A 13,143-nucleotide genomic window follows, 5' to 3' on the forward strand; every position below is an offset into this window, starting at 1 on the left:
ACAAGCCTTTGTTGTTGGAAACCACTGAAAAGTGGGGGTCATATTTGCTAGAACAAAACTTAGCTTGACTGATACCACATACTATCTCCACTAGTCTTCTACATTCTTTCTGGGCATTCAGAATGTGATAAGGCTGAACAAAAGATATACTATACACAAATATGGGCAAGGAAAATAAGTAATTGTCATTATTTACTAATGATATATTGCTATTTAATGAGACTCCAAGAGAATCAGCTGAAAATCTCTTAGGACTCATAGAATTGGGAAATAAGAAACAAACCTTTCTTTATATCACAAATAACCAGTCAAAAAACATAACAAAAGTAATTCCAATAAAATAACAATAAAATAATTAAAATACTAGAAATTAACTTAATAACAAATGAGTGAGACTTACACAGCTATATTAAGAAAATCATTCACTTGACAGTCAATAAAGGTACACTATATTCAATATCTTGTAATAACCTACAATGGAAAATAATCTGAAAAAAATGTATATATAACTGAATCACTTTGCTGTATACCTGAAACTAACACAATATTGTAAATCAACTATACTTCATTTAAAAAATTTTTTTAAATAAATACACATTAAGTTCTAGGCACTATTATAGGCTCTGGCAATACGACAGTACAAAATGCTTTTTCCTGGAGCTTACATTCTACTTGGAGATGAGAGACAATAAACAAATATGAAAACTAATATATAATATGTGAGGTAAGTGGGATAAGTACTGAAGATAAAAATTGAACAAGGAGGATAGGAAATGTGGGAGAAGCTATGAACAGAGGCATTTTATATAGGATGGTCAGAAAAAGCCTCACCAAGAAGGTGACATTTGAGTAGAGACCTGACAGGTGAGGAGTGAGCCAGGAGACAGGTGAGGAGTGAGCCATGAGTTTTACATGGAAAGGTAACAGCTTTCCCTTTAAAGAGAACTGACACAGAGATCTTGAGATGAGGGTGGCACAGCCCTGGACCACTAAGGAGACCAGTGTGGTTGCAGTGCAGAGTGGTCGTAAGTGAGGGAAAGATGGGAGGAGATGGGGGTTCCAAAGAGCACTAGGGGGTGGTGGGACACAGCTTATAAAGGGCTTGGAAATTGTACCCCAAATGAAGTGGAGACCATAAAGTTGTACTGAAGAACATTAAACAGACCAAAAGAAAAAGAAAAAAATGCAGAGATAGATTTCTTCCAGGATTAATATTCTGAAGATGCCATTTCACTTTATAGTAACATATACATTTAATATAACTAAAAAAAATCCCAACGTGTTACTTTTAATATTTAACAAATTGAAATAAAAAATTATTTGGAAGACTATACATAGGGAAATACCCTAGAAAGTTTCATATATCAAGAATAAGTATTCACCCAACCAAATATCAAAATATATTTTAAGCTATGGTAAATATTGGGTTGGCCAAAAAGTTCATTCAGTTTAAAGGAAAAATAAAACACACATTTTAAAATTCATAAAGAACTTTATTGAACAACATATTCACTAACCGAATGAACTTTTTGGCCAACCCAATAAATACTCATGGTACTGTATAGGAACAGATTTATTAAAACTTGATAGAACTTTCCTATATGAGAAATGGTCATTATAAATCAGTGGGTAGAGGAGAGATTATTCAGAAGATAATATTAAATCAATTGATAAACCTGAGGAAAAAATAAATTTAATTTCCTATCTCATATCATATAAAAAACTTTCCAATGAAATGTAAACTCCTAAACCATAGTAACACATGAAGCAAATGCAGGATTTTTTTTCTAACTTACAATCTTTAATTAAGGAAAGCCTTTCTTATCATGATACCAATGAAAGGAGATAAGAGATAAATAACTGAGAGATTGCTCTGTATGGAAACAAAAATTGAAAAACAAATCACAACTGAAAAAAGTGTTTTCAACATATGGGACAAGGGATACATCATTTAGTGATTGTATAGAGAGGAAAGAAAGAAAGAAAGAAAGAAAGAAAGAAAGAAAGAAAGAAAGAAAGAAAGAAAGAAAGAAAGAGAAAGAAAGGAAGAGAGAGAAAGAAAGAGAGAAAGAAAGAAAGAGAGAAAGAGAGAAAGAGAAAGAAAGAAAGGAAAGAAAGAGAGAAAGAAAAAGGAAAGAAAGAAAGAGAGAGAGAAAGAGAGAGAGACAGAGAGAGAGAAAGAGAGAAAGAAAGAAAGAAAGAAAGAAAGAAAGAAAGGAAAGAAAGAAAGAGAAAGAAAGAAAGAAAGAAAGAAAAGAGAGAGAGAAAGAAAGAAAGGACAAAGTTAATAGCAAAGGGCAAAAATAAACATTTATTCTTTCAACTGACAGTTATTGGGCACACAGCTCCTCCCAACCCTGAACAGGGCACTTACATTGAAGAGGGAAGAAATGGACAAAAGACACATTAGAAAATAAATAAATAAATAATCTGAGACTTGAATAATAAGTCAGCCATTGAAAAGCTGAAGGAAAATTCTGGGAGGAGAAAAGTGTAAGACCCTACTGTATGAAAGAATTTGAAGTCTGCAGATAGAGAAAGAAGGCCGATAGGGGGAGGAAGAAAGGCAGCAAAGTGAGTCTTGGGAAATAGGACTTGATAGATTGATGAATTGGAATTATAATGGAGTATTCGCAGTTCAGGCTTACAAAAATGGAGTTGGGTGGCCATTGAGGATCTGGTCTCAGACATGTCTCTGCACCACTGAGAACCTGAACTTTCTTTGAACTGTACCAGACCCAAGGACACCACCAGCTGTATTCAGAACACCCACCAGCCCACAACCTTATGGTCTCAAGGTCTCCCCTTGTAACTATGCAACCTTTTCAGACCCCAATCAATCCTTACTTAACAAGCACCCTTACTTCTTGCCAGCTCCAATTGTAATTCTTGATAAACAACTCATGTAACTAACTGTTATCTTGAGGTTTTGCCTTTATAACCTTTCCCTATTTTGTAGTGCTTCTTGAATCTGTGTCTCCTGGGCTGCAATCCTAACAGATCTGAAATAAACACCTTTTTATTTCAATTAAGTCTTCATTTCTAAAATTTTGGTTAATATAGGTTATGGGAAAGGCCTGAGTTTTACACTGTCTGCATTGGGAAATCACTGAAAATGACTGGTGGATGATAGGAAATGATACTCATTTTCAAGCGATCAGTACATCTGAAATATGAGGAATTTTGCTCTTAACAGGGAGTTAAGAGCAAAAGCTGAGAGTTCAGTTCAGAAGTGGTTGTAGTAGTTGGGTAGGAAAGGGGGTTAAATTGGACTCATTTCTGTAATGGGACAGATTCCTGAAAGAGAAATATCTGACTTGACAGTTATACACATGAAACATTTTGCAAGATATTGTCAACTTGCGTTCCAAAGAAAAATATGGAAGCAACAACTGTATAAGAGTGTTTATTTCTCCTCATTCTTATAAATATTAGATATTACTACTTTTTCATCTTTGGTGATATGATAAACAAAAAGATTACATCTTTTGAATTTAATTTATTTGAATAGTAAGAACAGTTATCACTTTCATATATGTATTTGACATTTGTAGCTTTAAAAAAAATTGTATACCAAATTCAATAGTCAATTCTGACTTCATCTTAATTGGTCCCTCAGCAACATTTGACACTTGGACCACTTCCTCTTTTTGACACACTTTCTTCTGCAGGCTTTCTGGATATCACAAGCCCCTGGATTTTCAGCTCACATTCTGTCCTCCCTTGCTTGAGCTCCTTTGCTGGCTCTGCTTTGGCCAAACCTCTGAAAGCTAGAGCATCTCAAGGGTTTGGACCCTATTCTCTCCCATGCTTTCCCCTAGATCATCTCATCCTACCCCAAGGCTTTCAATACCATCCAGACACCACGGAATCCCAAATCTATATCTCCTCTCCTCCCTTCTCCTCTAACATGTGGTATATACATATTTCCACTTACATCTAGCATGTATCTCAAACTTAACCTGTCTGAAACATATTGACTAGCAAGGCTGCTCCCCCTTGGTCTTCCTCATCTCCATGAATGGTGCCTCCCTTCCCCCAGCTACTCTATCCCCCTTTCTTGCTCCCTCCATCACACACAATTTTAGGAATTTGTCCTCTGTAAACATAGCAAATGAGAGCCAAAATATAAAAACAAGAATGTCTACTTGAAACTAAATATCCGTCATAAGAGATTAATTAAATCATGATGCAATCATTGAATGGGAGACTATGAATCCTTTACAAGCCATGAAATAGATTTACTATTAAGTGAAAAAAGCAAAGTTGCAAACCAGTATAACCTCAGATGGAGAGAATACAAATCAAAATGCAAAATGGAAAGTTCTCCTTGGAAGGAAAGATTCTAAAGTTAAGTGCTTTGCACATTTTTGTTTTGTTCAAGTTCTTTTTTTTTTTTTAATGAGAAGCACTATCATTTCTATGATATAAAAGCAAAACTTTAAAAAATAGTGTTACTGAGTCAAATTTGGGTCTGCTCTCCACGTGCAGTGATGCCAATCTGCTGACAATGGGTTGCGGTGAAGGAAAGTGCAGCATTTATTGCAGGGCGCCAATCAAGGTGTATGGACAGCTAGTGCTCAAAAGCCCTGAACTCCCCAATCACTTTTAGGGAAAGGATTTTAAAGACAGAGTGAGGGAGAGGGTTTCAGGGTGCATGATCAGCTTGTGGACATTCTTCTGATTGCTTGGTGGTGAGGGTAACTGGGTGGTATTTTGGGAGTTAATATCATCAACCTTTTGGTTTCAACAGGTCTAGGGTCTCCATGCTTGTGGTCAACATGCAGTTAATTCCTTGCACCTGGTGAGGGTTTCAGTATCTGCAAAAGAGCTCAAGAATATGGCTCAGAATATTTTTTATAGCCCTTGAGGAGGAACTAAAGGTCCTTGGTTTTGTTTAATGGCTAAACTATTATTTTTTTGTCTTGCCTATTTTCCTTTGTTTCTGCATTTTCTCACTTCTCTGATTAAATTTACTCTTTGGAACTTGGGGAAAGCCTAGGAGGTTAAAATTTTTTTACAAATAAGAGGCAGATGGAGGACATGGTTGGGGAGGGGGATCTGTCCTGGGAAGGCCCCATAGGGTCCTGCTCAATTACAACACCCTTTTCTTTGATATTCCTCATTCGTGAGGGGGAACAGGTGTAGAACAAGAAAAGGAATAAAGTTTTGGATAGAGAGGTTAATTATAAACTCAGCAGAGGAACTTGGTTTTAGGGGGACTCAGTTTCAATAGGATTGACAAAATGGAGATAAGTGAAGATTAATGTACAGCATCATAAATGAATTTTTTCTGAGTTAAATTTTCAGAGGAAAACCACAAATAGGGCTAATAGAAATGTAGTTGGATATCTAGAAGCATTTAGCCATGGACTGCTGATACATAGCAGTGTCATGGAAGTTGACATAACAGCTTCTCAGCCCTCAAGCTATGTCTAAGTAAAAGGTTTCGAGGTATGTTTAACAAAATGGCCAAATGAAACAAGATTATGGGTGTTAATGCAGTGACTATGGCATATATTCAGCTATTTAAATACTCCTGTTTTAAGAACTAGTTACTAGAGTAATCATTAAAAACTTACCTTGAGGTTTTTGACAAGAGCGTGGATGGCATGACCTAGTGAGACCACTGGTCCAGGAGCTGGTAGAAGTCATCTGTTCTTGAATATACCACCTCATGGGTGACCATGAGCTTGGTGTTTCATCTCCAAGATTCAGTTTTTTAATTTGTAAAATGAAGTTATTATATCTGCCTTTCTACCCTATGAGCATATTACCAGGATCAGATAAACTAATGAATGCAGCACCACACAAGTAGAAGACTAGTCAATACTTAGGAGAATCTTGAACAAATTTGTTTGGACATCAATTATAATTATTTCCTCCCATACCATTATTGTCACTATGATAAACCTCTTTGCCCTATGGTGAAAATAATTTCCAAAGGGCTATATTTGCAATTTACTTTAAAATGCTTCCAGAATGAAGATGGATTGACTGATGAATAGAAGAATGGATAGATATGTTACAAAGCAAGCATAATAAACACAAATGATCATATTGAGGTCGTGGGTACACAGATATGTGCTGTAAAGTTCTCTCAATTTTTCTGTGTGTTTAAAATCTTCACAAAATATGGTGGAGAGTACTCATTAAAAAGAGGACGATACAGTTTCCCTTTAGTCCTATAAAAGCAAAGGGTTTAGACTCATTTGCTCAGAGAGCACCCTATGCTGATGGAGGAAGACTAGTTATATTATACAAATTTAAATGCCAGCAGTTTTATATCAATTAATTATATCATAAATGCCAGTTAGCAATCACAACCAAGCCAAAGCAAGACCTCCCCAAGTCCCAACAACTGTTCCCAAGTTGTTTCAACACCAAGCCAGGAGGTAGCTGCTTATAGTAGCAGTCTCCCGTTTGCATCTGTACTGCTGTGTGACCTTGAGAAAAATACTTAACCTCTCCCTTCTTGAATTGTTCCATCGGAAAATGGTGACGACTATTAATGATCACAGGACCGCTGAGGACATTCCAGAGTGATTTTGAAAGCACTCAGAAACAGCTTAGACAAATTAAATGACTCCCTCTTTCCTATTGATTTCACTTTGTATTTTCTGAGAATTTCAGATAAGCTTCAACATGCCCTCCCAGCCCCATCCTCCAGGGCCTAGCAGAGTCCCCTATACATAGTAATCACTCAATAAATATTTATTCATTTGATCTGATAACCTAACATTGTTAGAATGCATTTATTCGGAAAACATATTAGTCATTTTGGTCATTACAACTGCCCCATCCCAAAGAACACATCACAAACCTTGAGACCTGTGTGATGTAGCAGAAACTAAGCTCAGATACTAATCCTAGGAGACCTTGGAGAGAAGGCAACATCATATCAGGAGGTCGGTATTTTTCACAGTGATACATAACGTAGCGTGGAGAGAAGAGATAATAAATCTAACTGATCGCCCTGTATGTTATCTGAACACAGAGTCAGGCACAAACTGTCCTGCAATATTTAAATGAAAGCCACACGGAGTCAACACGATTCCAGGGACGAGAAGAGACTGATATTCTTAATTCTGAAAAACTGTATTGGTAATCAATCGGAATGCGAGAGCAATCGAAAAGCTGTCCAATTTTCAATTGCAGTATAAGTTGGAAAACAATTTGAAAATAATAGCTCATACAAAGAATTTTTGCAGCAGTCAATATGGACTTCACGTGAAGGACAAATAGGAATTTGGCAATAGATGCCCCGTTCAGCTACTGTGCGTCAGACGGTGTCTGTAGCATCCACTGAAGGATTTCCCCACATATCAGAATGGGAAATCTTTCAGAGTGTGGCTCTATTGAGACTCTATTAAATGGGATATTCACTGAGAAAGCATTTCTAATGAATGCACACTGGCAGAACTGTGAACATTCCTATTAATGTACGATCATTGCAAATGAATTTACATGTGTGGTTTGCTGACCTGGTTCATATTAGAAATGTTTATCTTATATTTTTATGGTATAACAACATTATGAAACTGCTCATATCAGATTAAAGGTAGCTCCCACCATCCGCCACAGACTCTGATCCACTGTTAAATTTTTTTTCTTCCGTGAAAGGCTGTGTGGCTTGAAGACATAAAACAAAACACAAATCTGCACATTATTATTAATTTCTTTACATAAAGAAAACTGTTCTCTGGCTCAATTTCACTTTATCACAAACTACAGAAATAGGGTAAGTTAATAGGACTCAGTTATACATTTAACTCCTAGAGGATTATACTTTTTTTTTAAAGCTGGTTTAATCTCAAGAGATCAAGTATAAATAATATAGAGGACCCCCAACCTGCTTATTCTTCCTAATATTGGGGTCCTATTTGGTATTATACTTCACATGATATATGTGGCAAATATCTGTTACCATTGAAAGCAAAGATAGCAGCTAATTGATTTAGATATTTCATTCTGCTGCAAAATGAGCTTTGAATCCAGATTTTTTTTTTAATTGAAATATAGTTGATTTACAATATCATGTTAGTTTCAGGTGTACAGCACAGTGATTCAGTTTATCTATCTATCATCTATCTATCTATCTATATCTATCTATCTAATTTTTTCAGATTCTTTTCCCTTATAGGTTGTTACAAAATATTGAGTATAGGTCCCTGTGCTATATAGTAGGTCCTTGTTGGTTATCTGTTTTATATAGTAGTGTGTATATGTTAATCCCAACCTTCTAATTTATCCCTCCCTCCTCTTTCCCTTTTGGTTCCAGTTTTTAAAATAATGAATATTCTAGAATGAACGTTGTATCTCCTATCAGACTGAAAATTTTAAAATTTAAAAATCCACACCATAAGCTGTTTTTTTTTTTTCTTATACGCGTATGTAGTTCTTATCTCACTCTCTTTAGAGGCTTATACTTGTCTAATGATCTTAACACACAGACTAACGCCTCCCTCTGGGTTGCCTTAAATATGCTGTGCCTGAGGATGCCCTGGATGGCTTCTGAAACTCCCTTCCAGCCTGAGGTTTGCTCTTTTGATAGAGACACGTTTTCTGAGGGCCTCATTTACATAACCACACAAACCCTGAGCAGACAGCTGTTTGCCCACACTGACTGCACGGGTACCCGCACAGATATGCAAATTAGGTGATACATACTTAGTGCAGTTGTGTGTTTATTAAATTTACTCACTTCCTAATAGGCCTGCCTGACAGAGACTCAAGGAAGACCTTTCAAATATTGATGTAAAACCTAGACAGTAAATAAGGTGTTGTTTTTTCAAAAGGCATCTTGAAAAAACATAAATTCAGTGATTCCAGAGGCTGATTTCTTTCATCTCTAACTTTAGTGGCTACGTAAATACCTATTCCCTAAATGGTTAAAATGGATAGAAGTTAAACAATTGTGAAATTTGTCACTGTAAATAACATATTACTTTTCTCTATGCTCCCAGTCATCTCTGATCACTCTTGAGTTATTTATTTCAAATTCGAGCTTATCCTAAAAACAGATTTTCTTCTCCACTGAAGACAGTGGTGCATTCTAGAAGGGAAGATACCTAAAAGGACAATTGTCAGTTTCTTTAGAACAGAGATTCCTAAACCAAAGACAGGGAGTCCTTGAGGGACCCTAAGGAGTTTCTACCAGTCCAGGAACACGAGCATTGCCTGCAGTGTGAAGATATAAACACCTGTTTAAATGTGTATGTAAATATTGTGATGACTTCATTTCAAAGTGTATGTGCTGTAGATGTGCGATCATGTATTGTCCTCTTGTGCTTCTCAAATAAAGAGGCAATAAAATATAATTGCCATCGTGTGCAGGTTGCATAAATTTGATCATAGTTTCTTTAAATATTTCCAGCCTCAAACTGGATAAGACTATGAACTACTACTTCAGATCATCTTTGCTTCTCTCTTTCCTGTTATCAAAAGAGAACAAAGATCTATAATGCCTAGGAAGTCACCAAACTAATGCTAAAGTAGGAATAATCGCATCACCTCAGTGTCTTAGAAGTCCTAGATTTTCTCCCAAACATCAAACCTCAAGAGCCCCATGAAGATGACAACCTACCTACGTCTCCCCAGTCATAGATCTGAGAAGCAATTGAAGGTCTGTACACAGCTCTTCTGTTTCTGTTGACTGTTTTCGTTTTGTTTTGTTTTGCGGTACGCGGGCCTCTCCCGTTGCGAAGCACAGGCTCCGGACGCACAGGCTCAGCGGCCATGGCTTATGGGCCCAGCCGCTCCACGGCATGTGGGATCTTCCCGGACCGGGGCACGAATCTGTGTCCCCTGCATCGGCAGGCGGACTCTCAACCACTGCACCATCAGGGAAGCCCTGTTGACTGTTTTAATTGTCAGAGGAGAGAGGGAGAGAACTTTGAGGAAAATTTACCATGGAGTATGCAACTTATAAATGGAAAAGTTAGACTTAACCCACTATTCAGTCAGCAAAAATCAAATTATCCTTTCCCGGTTGATATTCTTTTACTGGAAGAATATAAGCTAACTTCATAATAATCTTGTCTGCAAAGCCAGGAGGGGACATTTTTAGTCACGTCTTCCTTTGACTCTAGACAGAATGACATTGCAATCATTCTGGACCAAAATGCATGATTTCTCTATTTTCAGAGCTCTCCAGGGAAAAATAGTTTCAGACTTTTTATAGTCATAAACTTCAGCATTATAAAGATTTTTCCCTGTCTACACCATCTTCAGGATTTCTAACCTCAATCCCATTCATTCACTTTAAATTAAGATATCGTCATCATTCAATTATGACTATTATATTAAGCAGGTAATACATAATATTAAAGCCTTAATAGAAGAATAGGGCTTCCCTGGTGGCGCAGTGGTTGAGAGTCTGCCTGCCGATGCAGGGGACACGGGTTCGTGCCCCGATCCGGGAAGATCCCACATGCCACGAAGCGGCTGGGCCCGTGAGCCATGGCCGCTGAGCCTGCGCGTCCGGAGCCTGTGCTCCACAATGGGAGAGGCCACAACAGTGAGAAGCCCACGTACCGCAAAAAAAAAAAAAAAATAGAAGAATGGAGGGAAACATACCAATGGAACTCATGTATTCTTAGCAAATGTTTTATCCAACCAGGCTTTTATTGCCATATCACTTGCCTAGCTCTCTCTACCTCCAAATGTGCATTTACCCCAAAACTAAGAACTAATGTCAAAGTTTGCCTTCATAAAAGAGGAAACTAGTATTTACTGAGTGTCAGTACCGTGTCAGGCTTTCTGCGAGGCACTTGGCAGACACGATGTCATCTACTATTGAAAACTTCCAGACGACTCTGTACTTCTACCACAAAATCACTTTTCTACCATCACTGATCTCTGCTTATTCTCTTGGTTTGTGTGTCTTTGCTAAATCTCAACTCCATTAAAATAGAGAATGGGAAATGTGCTGTATTTTTGCTCCATATTTAGTCTTTACAGAAGAAAGCGCAGGTCGTTGTTCAAAGAGATTAAGCCAAAAAGCCCTTTTGGAGGAAGACAACTTATTGGTTTTCATTTTATTGATTGACATCATAGAGTTTTCCCAAATAGTTGTGTGTCTTCCTAAAGATGAACGATGGGCTCTGTGGCGCTCCACCCCCATGCAGCTGCCTAAGAAATAACCAGCCATCAACATCCCTACAACAGCAAGGAAACAGCAGTGCTGACATGGATTGTTCAGTTAAATAAAACCCTCACTCCAGATCTCTTTAATGAAAGGGCTCTATTTTTTTCTCTTGGAGAAGCTTTGAAACATGGTTCATTCTCCAGGCAAGAAGGGCTCTGCTTTGTTAGCTGATTGCTTGTGACATAATTAGCTGACAATCTGGCACCAGAATATTATGCGCAAATAGGACAACAGTGCAGGAGAGGGTGGTAAGGTTAACCAATCTGGAAGACTTTCAACATGAAAGGAAACCCTGCAAATGTAAATTATACCCTGGTGTTGATCTTTTAAGCTAAAATCAATTTGAGTCATTACGATGGTTCTAGAAGAAACGATCAGCACCAATTTGTTATAGGTTTAGAAATATTTACCATAGGAAATGCAAAATCTCCAATTTGATATTCCTATTCCTTCATTGAAGGCAGCTGAGGAGAGCCTGAATAAGTGATAATGATTGTAAGATTAGGAAGCTTGTGTTTAGAATTCACCACACTGATACCCACGGCGGGTCTGCAAGCTTCACGTCACTCCCTGGAAGAATTTAGGTTATTTTTCTCTCTGTGACGTTATCTTCACATGTTATTTTGGGAACCGATTACCACAACTCTAAAATATATGATGCAAACAAGAAAACCGAAGAAGGAAATGAAAAAACAGGGATATGGACTCTGAGACACTGATCATCCCTCTTAGATGATTAGTGAGAAAAAAAAACCAACTATATTCTTGGAAGAAAATAAAACTTAGCTGCATGTCTTTAGTGAGTTGGCTTCGACATGAAAAGTGAAGTCTGAATTTCTCTTTGAAAGGCAATAAACTGTTCAGTTGCTGCCATCTTATGTCTTCCTCAATAGCTTGTCTTTTCTTTTTCTTTTCTCTCCTTTGCTTTTCCAGGGTGGAGTTTGTCCTGGGGCTGTTCTGCCACCTTTTTCTCCTTCTGGGCTGTCAGATTTCTAAGGAGACCCGGAGGGAGGAAGCCTGAAGAACTTGTTAGCCCACAGCTGCCTTTCTGTCGAGGGCGGTACGTTTGATTAAAGGGGAGAGCCCCCCTGGATTTCACAGATCACATCCATCACGTTGATCAGGCCCCGAAAGGCAACATATTGTCTGGGACTCGGCCAAGGAGGGATATCAATTTCACAATTGCACTTATGTCTTTCGGCCAAGAACCGGTTTATTTTTGGCTACTGAAGTCTGAGACTCACTTTGGAGCTGCATTTATACTTTCATGCTTTATGCCAGCCTCTCAGCGATAACTTTCTCTTTAGTCAAGTAGAGGCATCTTAACAGCAAATTAGCTCTGCTACACATTCCTTACCGAAGAGCCTTGTTTTATGTTTTGACAGAGTTTTGAGGCTTTTTTCTTTTCCATTATTAATTCTTCCTTCCATGGAGAGAGATTTCTTGATGGAGGGAGTCTCCTTTCAGAAAAAGGCTCTGGGAAAAGAGCACCATCAGAAGTGGCATTATTCTAAGAAAAGTTAGGGCTTCCCTGGTGGCGTGGTGGTTGAGAGTCCGCCTGCCGATGCAAGGGACACGGGTTCGTGCCCTGGTCCGGGAAGGTCCCACATGCCATGGAGCGGCTGGGCCCGTGAGCCATGGCCGCTGATCCTGCGCGTCCGGAGCCTGTGCTCCATAACGGGAGAGGCCACAGCAGTGAGAGGCCCAAGTTAAATAATTGTTTGAATCTTCAGTGTCTGATCAGGCTGATAACAACAACAATAATAATAATATCAATCACACTATGAGAAAGTCGGCCCTAATGGTTTTATGCCCATTTTTGGTATTAAGACACTGTTATGTCTTAATTTATTTAAAATGATTTTTAATATTGTACTTTACAAATTGTGGAGAATCATTTATATATCATATCTTAGGACCCCATCAGAATTCAATATAGTTTGCTCACAGGAAATTCTGACCTGTGATTACTTTGTATTATCTCTTCACTTTTA

This window comes from Tursiops truncatus, chromosome 1 (assembly GCF_011762595.2).
Source record: "Tursiops truncatus isolate mTurTru1 chromosome 1, mTurTru1.mat.Y, whole genome shotgun sequence".
Lineage (NCBI taxonomy): Eukaryota > Metazoa > Chordata > Mammalia > Artiodactyla > Delphinidae > Tursiops > Tursiops truncatus.